Genomic DNA, 11,602 nt, shown 5'->3' on the forward strand with positions numbered 1-11,602 from the left:
ATCACCGCAGGCCATCCTGGTCCTCAGGCTGTGGGGATGGGCAGGATAGGACCCTCCAGTGGGATACATCCCGGCCCCGTTGCTTTGGGGATGGGGGATTTGCACCTCCAGCTGCGTGGATGGAGCAGAGCTCCTCCATTTCTCAGCCCCAGGAATGAGCCCCAGGAACGTGCCTCACCTGTAGCTTTTTTTCTTAAATTGGTGGTGGTCACCACTTTTCTTGCAGCCCTAAAATCAAAAAGGGGTTAGCGAAAGGCTTTGGAGCAGACCCAGCACCCTCTTCTCCCCTGACACTGATTTATGGGATGCCAATGCTCCTGTACTCACACCAGCCTGGCTGGGTTGTGGGTCTGTGACACTCCCTTCAATGCCTCCACACCAGCACCCACGAGTGGGGGTCCCATCTCTGCCTGCTGCCATGGACCAGCCCAGTCCTCTTGACCAAGGTGAGGGCACATCCCTGTGGAGGCATCTCCACGAGGTAGCAAAACCCAATCATCACCATGCCTCATTAACAGCTCTCAGCTAATCCTAATTATAGTCTGTGCCAAGGGAATCCCTCTGGGGACCACGGCACCTTCCAGATTTGACTCATGGGGGCAGGAGGGTGACAGCAAATAGGGGGAGAGGCAGACTGGCACAGTGCCATGCCCCTGGGCAGACCCTGCCCCACACTCCACAGGAGGTGTGTTTGCAAAAGAGGGGTGCACAGAGGGAGCGCTGCCTCTGACTCCCACGCTGCTTCACTGAGCTGCCCACAGGGGCCTTGGAAACTTAGCTCTCATTTATAATTTAAGCTCCCTTCTTCCCCTTCCCTTCCACTCTTATTTATTTTACTCTCCTTCCCCGTACACACTGCGGGAGAAAGCACCGGAGGGGAGCTGTGAATCAGAGTCCTGGGCAGCGGCTCCTGCAGCAGCGCCGTTTCAAAGCCCCATTATCATATATTGACCCAGGCTCTGACAGCCAGAGCCAGCTCCGCTGGGAAGGGTGAATTTCCCAGCACTGAGGAGCTCTGCAGCAGCTGCCTGGGAATGGGCGGCCAGTGGCAAACACACTGTCAACCTCCAGGGAGAAGGAGAAGGGTTTTCAGCTCAAGAGTTGCCCCGCACATCTCTGCCAGCAGTTTTAAGCAGATTTGCATTCTGCAGGGATGAGGCTTTCCAGATGTTTTGCTTTCCACTTGCTGCTGAGGCAAGGAGATGCTCTCTTGTGTCATGGGTTTGCTTCCTCCTCCTTGGATGTTACACACGCAGAGGAGATGATTTCCCTGCCCAGCTCATCCCCTCTTGCACAGGGGCCCATGTTAGAGAGTGATGAGACCATGTAGTGGGGGCTCGGTCTGTGCCCATGGGATGTACAGTGGATTCAGGCAAAGCTGATGAGCATCCCAACCTCACCTCCTCCTCCAGCACAGCCCACCTAGCATGGGGGGATGGCCCACAGGGCCAGGGCTTGATGGCAATTGGTGGTGACACTGCTGTGCTCAGCAGTGGTAATGCTGCAGCTGGAGTGGGAGCTGCACATCCCTAGATGGATTCAGCTGCACCCCGGGCTGAACGAGCCCCTCATCTTGTCAGGTGCTGGGCACAAGTGTGCCTCTTGCCTGCACAAGGAGATTCCCCTTCACATCTAATGTTACTCTGCAAGAGAATGGCAGGAGTAGCCCCCACAGGACACACCTTCCTTGCACTGTGATTCCTACCAGGTTTGGATGGTGGCTCCTCACAGCAAAACCTTCAAGCACAGATGCATCACCTGTGCCATGGGTGAACTTCACCCCTGGATATGAAGTAGAGCTAAGGCTGGATATGGAAACCCCTTGTCTTCCAGAGATATGGATGATCTTGAACAAGAGTGTCCTAAGAGTGATCAGAGCTGGGATTTGCCCCCAGCCCAACTGGTGTAGCAAAGCCCAACCTCACCTGAAGTTCTCTGTACCTGGAGAGACTTCACCCGCTGCCCCAGGACTTTGGTCCAAGCGTGGCAGAGATGTGGTGACCAAGTCTGGGATGACACACCAACCTGCCCAGGAGCCTGGGATGGGGGGGACCTGGAACCCTGCAAGGGTTAAAAGCCGTGGAGGCGGAGAGGAGAAAATGTTCTTCTGATTTGCTTAATGAACGTTAATTAAGAAGACAGAAGATAGCAGATTCCTTCAGGGTAGAGATGAAAGGCCCGTTAATTAAATCGGGAGAGCGAGGAGCAGGGCCGACTGATCCTTCTCGTGATCAGACCTGACAAGGCAGGCGTGGGGCAGGAGCGAGGTGTGCCGGAGCCCACAGCCCCCCATCTCCCACAGCCCAGCTCCAGGCTGGCAGCACGGCCAGGTTTCAACAGGGTGCACAGGACTGGGTGCCACCACGCACTTACCTGCCCCCATCCACCCCATGGAGCTGTGTGGGACCTGGGTTGGCGTCCTTGACTCCACTTGCATAAGGAGTGATACTCTGAGATGGGCACACCCTGGTTTCCAGCAGAACCTTCTCCAGAAGGGATGAGCTGACCTTGCTGTAGCACTGGTGAAGACAGAATGGCCAGTGCCTTCCTGAGGAAGAGGAGGAGAAGGAAGTTTGGTCACTCAGGGGTTTGCCCCAGGTCCCAGCACCGATGGGAGCTGGGCTCAGGTTAAACAGGAGCAGGTCAGAAAGACACTGGCCACCACTTTGTGTTGTGGAGGGACAAGGCTCTGGGATAGACACCTTCTCCCCATCCCTGGCTTTCGGCACACAGGCTGCCTCTCTCACAGAGTGGGCAGCTCCTACCACAGGTGATTTGCCAAAAAGGGCTTTTCTGCCCACAGCTGAGACCTGGGAGGCTGTGGCACACTAATGGGATTCTGCTGGCAGCTGCTGCCTCCGCACCCGCGCTCCCCGCCAGCTTTCAGCACAAGCTTATTTTTAAAAGCAGAGCAGCTCAGCATCCCAAATCACAACCCAAAACTGCAGCATCCCTACCTGGCCTGCCCCTAGACTGTGACCAATTCCCTCTCCCATCCCATCCTTTACCCTGGGACTGGAATGGGAGTTGGAGGCAGGTTCAGCTGCACGATGCCAGGAGTATTTCAAAGGGCACAGCCACAACGCTCTGCCACTCTCCCAGCACACAGATGAAGGGACATCTGGGGTGATGGGGTGCTCCTTGTCAAAACTAGCAGCCTCTTGGGCAGAGGGGAGGAGAGAGCAGCTGCCAGCCTAATCCCCAACTCTGCTCCCCATGGGGCAAAAGACCCCATGGAGGGGGAATGGGATGTGCAGCATAAATAACAGCTGGAGCTTCTCTCGTGTGCACTGGCTTATTTTGTAAACCTGAACTTTGCAAAATGTCACAAAATGGAGAAATGAGAGGCTGGGGATGAGTAAATCTCTATTAGAAATTCCCTGGGATGGCAGCAGTCATGTTCTCGCTCGATGATGGCACATTACAGCCCAGCCCGGCTCGGGGAGCGGGGTCATGTGTGGCGCTGATTGCAGAAAGTATTTAATTAACACTGCTGTAAATACAGCGCTAGTGATGCCAACCAGACCACGGCGGGGCAGGATGCTGCTGAGCTGCAGGAAGTTTTGCCAAGGCAGGCGGGAGGAGATGAGGGAGGGCAGAGAAAATCCAGCAGATTTTGTCCCTGCCTTGCCGCAGCCCTTGGGGGCATCAGGAAGCACGAGGAGGATGGGACAGTGACACTGCCACCTGAGAGGGTGTCCCCTGAGCAAGAAGGCTTCACCATCAGTGCCCAGGCAAGTAGGGAAAACCCATAACTGGGAAACAAACTCTGTCCCAAAGCAATTGCCAGGATACATATCACTATTCTCTCCCCTGATGCACAAATGGTTTAGAAGTCACCTTTTCAGAGCTAATAATCCCCAAATTCTCTCAATACCTGGCAGACAATGAAAATAGTAACATCTCAGCTTCACTCATGCATGACCACAAGCTCATCATCTCACTGATGAGCTGAATGACACCAGATCTGACCCAGCCCAAGGACACAGGGTGACAGATGAGCCATTGCTGTCCCCAGAACACACACTTCACCCATCTCATCAGGCTCAGGAGGTCAGGGACCACAACAGGAGGAAGGGCTGGGTCAGAGTAGGACCAGCCAGTTCCAGGCACAGCCAAAAAGGCCCTTTCCCCGCCTGAGCTCATCAGCAGCTTAATGACACCCGCTAAAAAGCTTCAAAGTCCCTAATCACTCATCATATTATGGCTGCTCACGAGTGAGGCCAACCAGTACAAACCTCCTCGAAGCCTTTCTAATTAATGAGCTGGAGCTTAGGCTCTCCCAGCCCAAAAGCAACATCTCAAATAAAACCAGCAGCCTCCTGCCAGCCCTGACCTCCTTGATAAACCCCTTTAATGGGCTTGTCTGCATCACCTGAGGGCACCCCATTGGCTAAGGAGGAACATCTGTCTGTCTGTCTGTCCTCCCCTGCCTCCCTGCTGTGGGTGGGGAGATGTCCATCTGCCCATGCATCCATTGTTCCATCCATCCATGGCATCCATCTGTCCCCGTGGAAGCCATGGGATGTGCTTGCCATGGCTGCCCCTAACCCTGTGCCAGGTCTCTGGACATGTCCCCTGCACATCCCCACCCACGAGGTGCCCAGAGCATCCCCTTCACCAGGAGGCTGGGTGACAGCTGAGCAGCAGCAGATGCCACCAGATGGTCACCACAACCAGAGACCCGGATAAACTGATAAGTGGGAGGGTGCTGGAGCCCCTCATTTCCTAAGTGATTCCCTGTACCAGTCCCGAGTGGAGTGAGCTCGGGATGGTGGCACTGAGCTCCTGCCCTCAAAGCCCCCAGGACCTTTGCAGCATTGGGACACCTGCATCAGCTCTGCCACAAAGGTTTGGGGCTGCTGTCACCCCCCAGGCTCTCCCCTGAGAGGGGCTGAGCACTTGCAACTCTTCACAGTGATGGTTTCTCAAAGGGCTTTGGAACAGCAAGCTCAGAAAGTGCTGGTGGTGGGCTCTCAGGGGGCTTTGGAAAAGCAGGCTTAGAAAGCACTTAACCACTTTTTGAGCCTGCTTTTCCAAAGCCCCCCAAAAGCCCATCGCTGTGACGAGCTGTGAGTGCTCAGCCCCTCTGCCTTCCCCTTCCCTCTCCCTCCCGTCAATCAGAGATGCTCCAGTACACTCTGTGACAAATAAGAAGTTGCTGTGGTACCTTTGACTTTAAAGCAGGAGAAATAACCCCTCTATAACGTGAGCTACCGTGTCTTTATATTCCCAAGCGTGTCTCCCGGGATCGGGGCTGGGGCTCTGATTTAATAATCTCATGGAAACCAGTGCCCTCATCCAATTACCACGGGGATTTCGGTGCAGTCAGCAGCTGAGCTGCCGGTAGCCCCCGGCATGGGAGTGAGCCCTAAGGGGGACCAGACCCACCGTGATCTGGCTGGAGTCACCCCAAAACTGCTGCGAGGGGGGTCCTGAGTTAATTTAGCACCCCCAGACAGGGGCTGTGCCAAGGACTTCGTTTAGACTGGGAAGCGCTGGGGGAAACTGGGAGAGCGAACGAAAGATGAAGCATCGCTCCAGGCGGCAGCAGAGAGCTCTGTGGGTAACATCCCTGGAGATTTCCACTTACCGCGGGAATAAAATCCCTCTGTTTCAAACTGGAATGCCTGCTGCTCCGCATCCCCCTCCAGCCACGGAGCCTGGATGTTCCCTGGTAATCCTGCATCATTTATTTTCATTGGCTGACAGAAAAAAAGTGCCGTCAGAAAAGCAGTGTTAGCTGTGCTGGCTGGCATGGAAAACGTTGCTTTAATTGTATTTTATTTGGCAATAAGGAAACAGAAGCAAGAACAAACCCTCCAGATATCTCCTCTCTCTCCCCATTTAAAATTTCAATTTGGTGATTTTATGACAATGTTTCTGATAAAGCCCAACAAAGCACATTAAAGTGAGATAAGTGATTTATCCTTTTCTGTGGCACATGATCTTTGGACACATTTCCCAGTCTATAAATATTAAGATGGTTAAAAAAAAAAAAAACCAAACACAACCAAACTTGTTTGGTTTTCTTTTCATGTCAACTGTTATTTTTCAAAGAGCAAACTCACTATTTTTTCCAGCCCTTTTTTCCATGCTTCTGATCTCTAAAGGCAAAGCCGGGAAGTATTGGACATCCAAACCAAAAAGCAGCCTCACTCCCTCCAGCCCTGGTCTGGGCATCACACCATCTCCTGCTGTGATTTTACACTTTCAAGGCCATTTTCCTTGAAAATTTCCCTTCCATCCTATTCCCAAAGAAATGGTGTCATTGATTTACTATTGAAAAGGGAAGAAGAGGCTGGCTCGTGCTCTGATGCCAATGCCAGCTGGGAGCTGCACCAGCTGGCCATGATTTGGAGGTTTCCTGACCTTTTCCCAGCATCTCCACAAGTCAGGAGGATGAAACCTTCCAAACTGCCACGACATCAATGTATAAACCTGAGGATTTCTCTGTGCCACCTGGAATAAAAAATTCTGAGTCTTGACTAACCAGCCCAGCTCGGTCAGTTCTCCCATCCCGAGCATCCTTCCAGCATCCTGCAGATTTATTTGCTGCACAAAGCTCGCACCCAGCGTGGCAGTGACGCCTTCAAGGCACCAGGTGTTCCACATGGTGCGGGGGGAGCTCGGGAAGGGGTTAATGGGTGGGCAGAGGCAGTGCCGGGGAGTTGCTAGGAGACTTGGGGCTTTAGGATGCTGGATGTGACGCTCAGCCAATGGAGGAGGCCTCTGAGGAGTAAATCTGCTAATTTGGGTGTCGATGATTGCAGGGGTTAGGGGTGGATGTGGGTGCTGAGCAGGGCTGACCCTGACCCCCCCTCCTCCCAGCCCCACACCAGTGCTTTCCCATCCTGCTCCTGCAGTTTCAATTAAACCACTGAATTAATCTCTTGCAATAAACTCGGCCGCTATTGCAGTTTGCTTTGGGATTCATCATCACTTTTCCAGCAAATACAGCAATTAAACAGAGAGGTCTTGGTAGCCTGGCAGGGAAAGCCGGGGTTCCCCCAGGCTGATGGCTGGGATCAGGGTGCCTGCCCCCCCTCAGGGATAGCTTTTGTCAGCCCAAAGCCCTTTTAGGGGCTGCTGATAACGATGGAGCTGGGGGAGGCACCACTGCCCCCCCTCACCTGCATATGCTCCTCCAGATGGCCCAGGCTGCTGCTCTCCATGTGGGAAAAGGTTTTAAATTAAAATCTTCCCTGTGGTTTTTGGCGATTTTTGGCTGGGCTTTTTTCCCCTCACTTTCCATTGCTCTGATCCATTTGCCATCATTAAGTGTAGATGGAACATCGGCACAGTGGAGTGGAGGGGGGGAGGAGGGTGGGCACAGGGTGGTTTTCAGCCAGGGTCCTGCCCTGCAGGGGCAGCCATGCGCCCCAAAACGAGCCCCTCTCAGGCCAAGGTTAGCTCCAACTCCCCACAGCCCTCCTTGGATGCCTGGAAGCAGAATCACTCCTCTCTGGAGAGCCCCTGCTGAGCCCCCCAACCAGCCCCTCTCATCAGCACCAATGTCCCCCTGTGCCACCATCCCCTGTCCTGCCAGAGGGGTAGGAGGGTATCTTCAGATGTCCATCACTCTGGATATCCATCCCAGCAGGATCTGACCTGGCTCTGCTCCAAATCAGAGCCTTCTCCTACCTATCAGCTCATGCTGTTCCCTCCACCAAGCATATGGCCCCTGGCTTTGCAGGGATGGGATGGGGCAAGTCACAGCCTTCCCTCAAAGCCTCATGCCTGGCAGAGGAGCAAGACCCATGCTGGGGCAGGATCTGGCCCCTCCAGGGACTCTGGGATGCCAACTTTTCTCAGAAACAGCGGATTACAGCACATCAGCTCCGATCAATACTCTGCCACGGCAGAAAGCAAAGGGAAAAGAGGAACAAAAAAAGGTTTCTCAGTTGCAGGGGATTTGGGGGTTTTGTTGTGTTTGGAGGGAGAAAAATAAAAGCCTGAGAAAAGGCTGGGCAGGAAGGGTCAGAAGGTGAACACAGCAGCCCCCCACCCCCTTGGGGCACTACTGCAGGGTGGGACTCTCTGTAACATGTGGGGTGCCAGGGAAAGCACATGGACATGGGGTGGACATGGGGTGGGCATGGGGTGGGTACAGGGTGGGCATGGGGTGCTCTGCTCTGCCTGGTACAGGGGGTTTGATTCTTTCCTCCCCAGATCAGGGCATCCACAGCAAAACCCTCCTGGCTTCCACCACGCAAGCAGGGCAAAAGCTGGAGGAGAGGGTTTGGCAGAGGGGAGAGAGAAGAAGAGATGCTCAGTCCCTGGTCTGGTTCTGCTGAGACCCTCACAACGAGTGACCAGGCTTGGGGATGCTCTAGACAAAATGAGGGTGTTAAAGGAGGTTGTTTGGAAACCCAAATGTCTTGCAGGGGGATGAGCAGAAGAGATGCCCCAAGAGCTGCTGCCACTGACCCACTGTTGGCTGCAGCCCAGCACATCTTCACGGGTGGTTTGTCTGATTGTCTGAGCCATCGATTCCTCCCGTGGAAAAAAAAAAAAGGCCCCGGCACAGCGAGGGATGTCCTGCCGTGCCTCTCAGTGATGGACACAGCACTCAGCCCCTGGGAAAAAGGCTCCTTCCCTGACAGCCAAAACAGCCTTTCCCTGCCAGGCGGGGGAGCCTGCACAGAGCAGTGACGGGGACAGCAGCTGGGAACACCGCGGGCTTCCCCCCTCCCAGGCAGGGACCCCCCAGCACCCAGTGGGGACAGCACCCATCGGGGACCTGGCAGGTTTTTGTCCCCCGGTCAGCGGCCTGGTGAAGGACCAGCGAAGGACCATCCGGGCATCGCAGCGCTCTCCCCTCGGCTGCTTTGGGATGAGGCTCACGCGCCTCCTCTGCATTCTGTGCTCTCGCCGGCGCGGGGACGAAGAGCTTTGAAGGAGCTGCCCTTTCATTATTAATATGATGATGATGTCTGACGCCGCGCGTGTGCAGCGGCGGCTCTGCCTCCGGGGGCACCCTGCCAAGGAAAGCGCACGCTGTTCCTCGGGGAGGGGTCGGTGTCCCCCCCACGTCAGCCTTGCCCCCCGGCCCAGCGCTGCTCCGTGTCTCGGGTGTGGTTCTGCCCTGCACAGCCCCTCGCTGGGCTGGACCTACGGGACTTTGGTCCTCTTGCCATCTCTGGCCTGCAGCATTTTGGGGATGCAGACCAAGTGTGGTTGAACTCAACAAGGGGGGTAAAGTGTCACTGAGCCCTGTCTTGGGGTGTCCCACTCCCTGGGGTGTCCTCTCCCCTGACCCAAGCCAAACCCCTGCCCAACACCACCACTGCAACTTTGCTTGCTGCCTTGGACCACAACATAGATGACAGTCTCTGAAATTTTTAAAAAAGACTCAGTTTAGTCCATGGATCTGGTCCCGTGTTGCTTCAGCCATTTTCTGCCCCCAGGCCAAGCCGAGACCCCTGGGCAGTGTGGGCAGAGCTGGCTCTGGGAAGGGAAACACTGCCAGGAGCCGCAACTCCCAGCAGGACCCGCAGCCTCCCGGCATCCTCACATCAAACCTCTCTCCCGTTTTTGCCCTCAGGCCACAGCTTGAGACATGAATCATCCCCTCTGTCTGCCTATAGATCAGAGCTGAGCTGCTGACAGAACCCCTTCTCCACCTATCCAAGCCCCTGTCAGCCCCCAGGGGGGCCCATGCCCATTGATGCCCAGGCATGGCGTGTGCCCAAGTCCTTGGTGCACCCTGAGCATCCAATCCCTCCTGGCACAGCCTATGGAGTGGAATCCAGGGCTGTGGGGCCATGGGGCTCATCTGGCTGTGGATGCCCATATCCATGTCCCCAGTGCCACAGCTACAGCCAGACCCCATGATGGGTAACAGGAGGTGACACAGCTCAGCATGAGTCAGGGATGAGCCAGGCCAGTGTCCCTGCCATCCCCTGGCCCACCAGAGCATGGGCAGGGCTCACCCACGGCTCCCAGAAACATAGCCTTCTCCTCCAGGCAGGCACCCTCTATCCTGCTCATCGAGTTGCTCGGAGACTGGAAACTGGGAAAAGCACTGGGAGCGGCCGAGCCAGAGCCTCGCGGGCACCCCTGTGTCAGGGTGCAGCAGGGACACCCCACACAGGGCAGGGGCTGTGAGGGGCCAGCCCTGCCTGCACACCCCTGCCAGCGGGCTGCCAAGCATCCCGCCCCGCACCACCTCCGCGATTCGGCTGTGGGTTATGTCAAGGTATGTTGGATTGCAAATTAACCATCAGCCCTCTGCACGGTCCCGGCTCCATCTGCAGAAAATGAGTTGCTGGACTTGGAGAGTGTCCAGTTGTGCAGCTCGGCGTGCCTAACGCCCAGGGCTGACAAGCCACTGAATCACTCCTCCTCGCGCTGCCAGGCCACATGAAGCCAAGATGCATTTCTTTTTAATGATAAGTTTTTATTGTTTGGAGTTCAGCTAAAACAGCCTCCCGGGTGCCCGTGGCCTGATGCTTCCAGAGTGGCCGAGCAGAGCCGGGGGCTGAGCCCGGCTGGTGTGGGCATGTCAAACACCCCACTGGTGGCACGAGCTGGCCGGTCTCAGCTGTAAAGGGAAGTCCTTGAAAACCATCCGTGGGGAAGGAGCTGGGCTGCCAGCCATGAGCATCGCCCGGTAAATCCACACACAACATCACTGCAGCCAAAGGCAGGATTTGCACCTTGCCAGGAAACAACACATACACACACACACACACAGAGTACTGACTGCTTGAGGCAATGCCTGTGATTCCCTCTTTTGGAACCAGCCGACCCAGCATGCACCAACTCTTCCCCAAATGGGGTGTGTGTCCTGGAAAGAAGCTGCTTGGACCCCTGCCCCCCAACACACATACAACCTGACACCCCCACACACCTTACCTGCCACCACATGGGAGCTGCTGGAGGGTCCCAACTTGAGCTGAGCTCCAGGGACAGAGACCCAGGGGGGTTTGAACCAACCCCCAGCCCCATTGTGCTGCCTGTCCAGGGGACAGCCCCATGCTGCAGGACAGGAGTGTGCAGGGTGGCTGCAGGGCCCCTCCAGGAGGTTTCCCAGGGGCTTCTCAGCACGGACAGATAACCCAGCCTCCCCCTAGATGGATTAAGAGAGGGCTGAGCCATTGCTGCTCTCACGATGCTCCTCTGAACCTCTCAGCAACGCTCCTGCCCGCAGGTCAGACAAGTGGCAAATAAAAGATTTACGGGAAGTGCGGCAAAGCTGTGGGAAGGAAAACCACATCCACTCGGGAGTGGCGGCACATCAGGCCGGGAGGGACTCCTGGCACGCAGGGTCAGCACCGCTGCTTTGGGCTGACAACGCTGGGGTTTGGGCAAGGGATGCTCCAGTGGGCATCGGTGTGACCCCGCAGGGAGGGGAGCTGCTGCCTCCTCCCCCATCAGCCCGCACCAGCTTCCCACTGTGCGCTGGGCTTTGCTCCGAGCCCCCCAGCACTTTGGCTACCCTTGGGCACAAAGGTTATAGGGGGGTGGGGGCGTGCCAATGGCCCCCCTCTCTCTGCCCAGCACCCTGCCCATTCCTGCCCACCGGTGGGATTGAGCCCCGTCAGCGTGGGGGTGAAGGGGCGTATCTTTGGAAAGGGGGTGAGCGGGTCCCCAGGGC

Source organism: Manacus candei, unplaced genomic scaffold, assembly GCF_025592945.1.
Source record: "Manacus candei isolate 608988 ecotype Guabito, Panama unplaced genomic scaffold, ASM2559294v1 h1tg000071l, whole genome shotgun sequence".
Taxonomy (NCBI): domain Eukaryota; kingdom Metazoa; phylum Chordata; class Aves; order Passeriformes; family Pipridae; genus Manacus; species Manacus candei.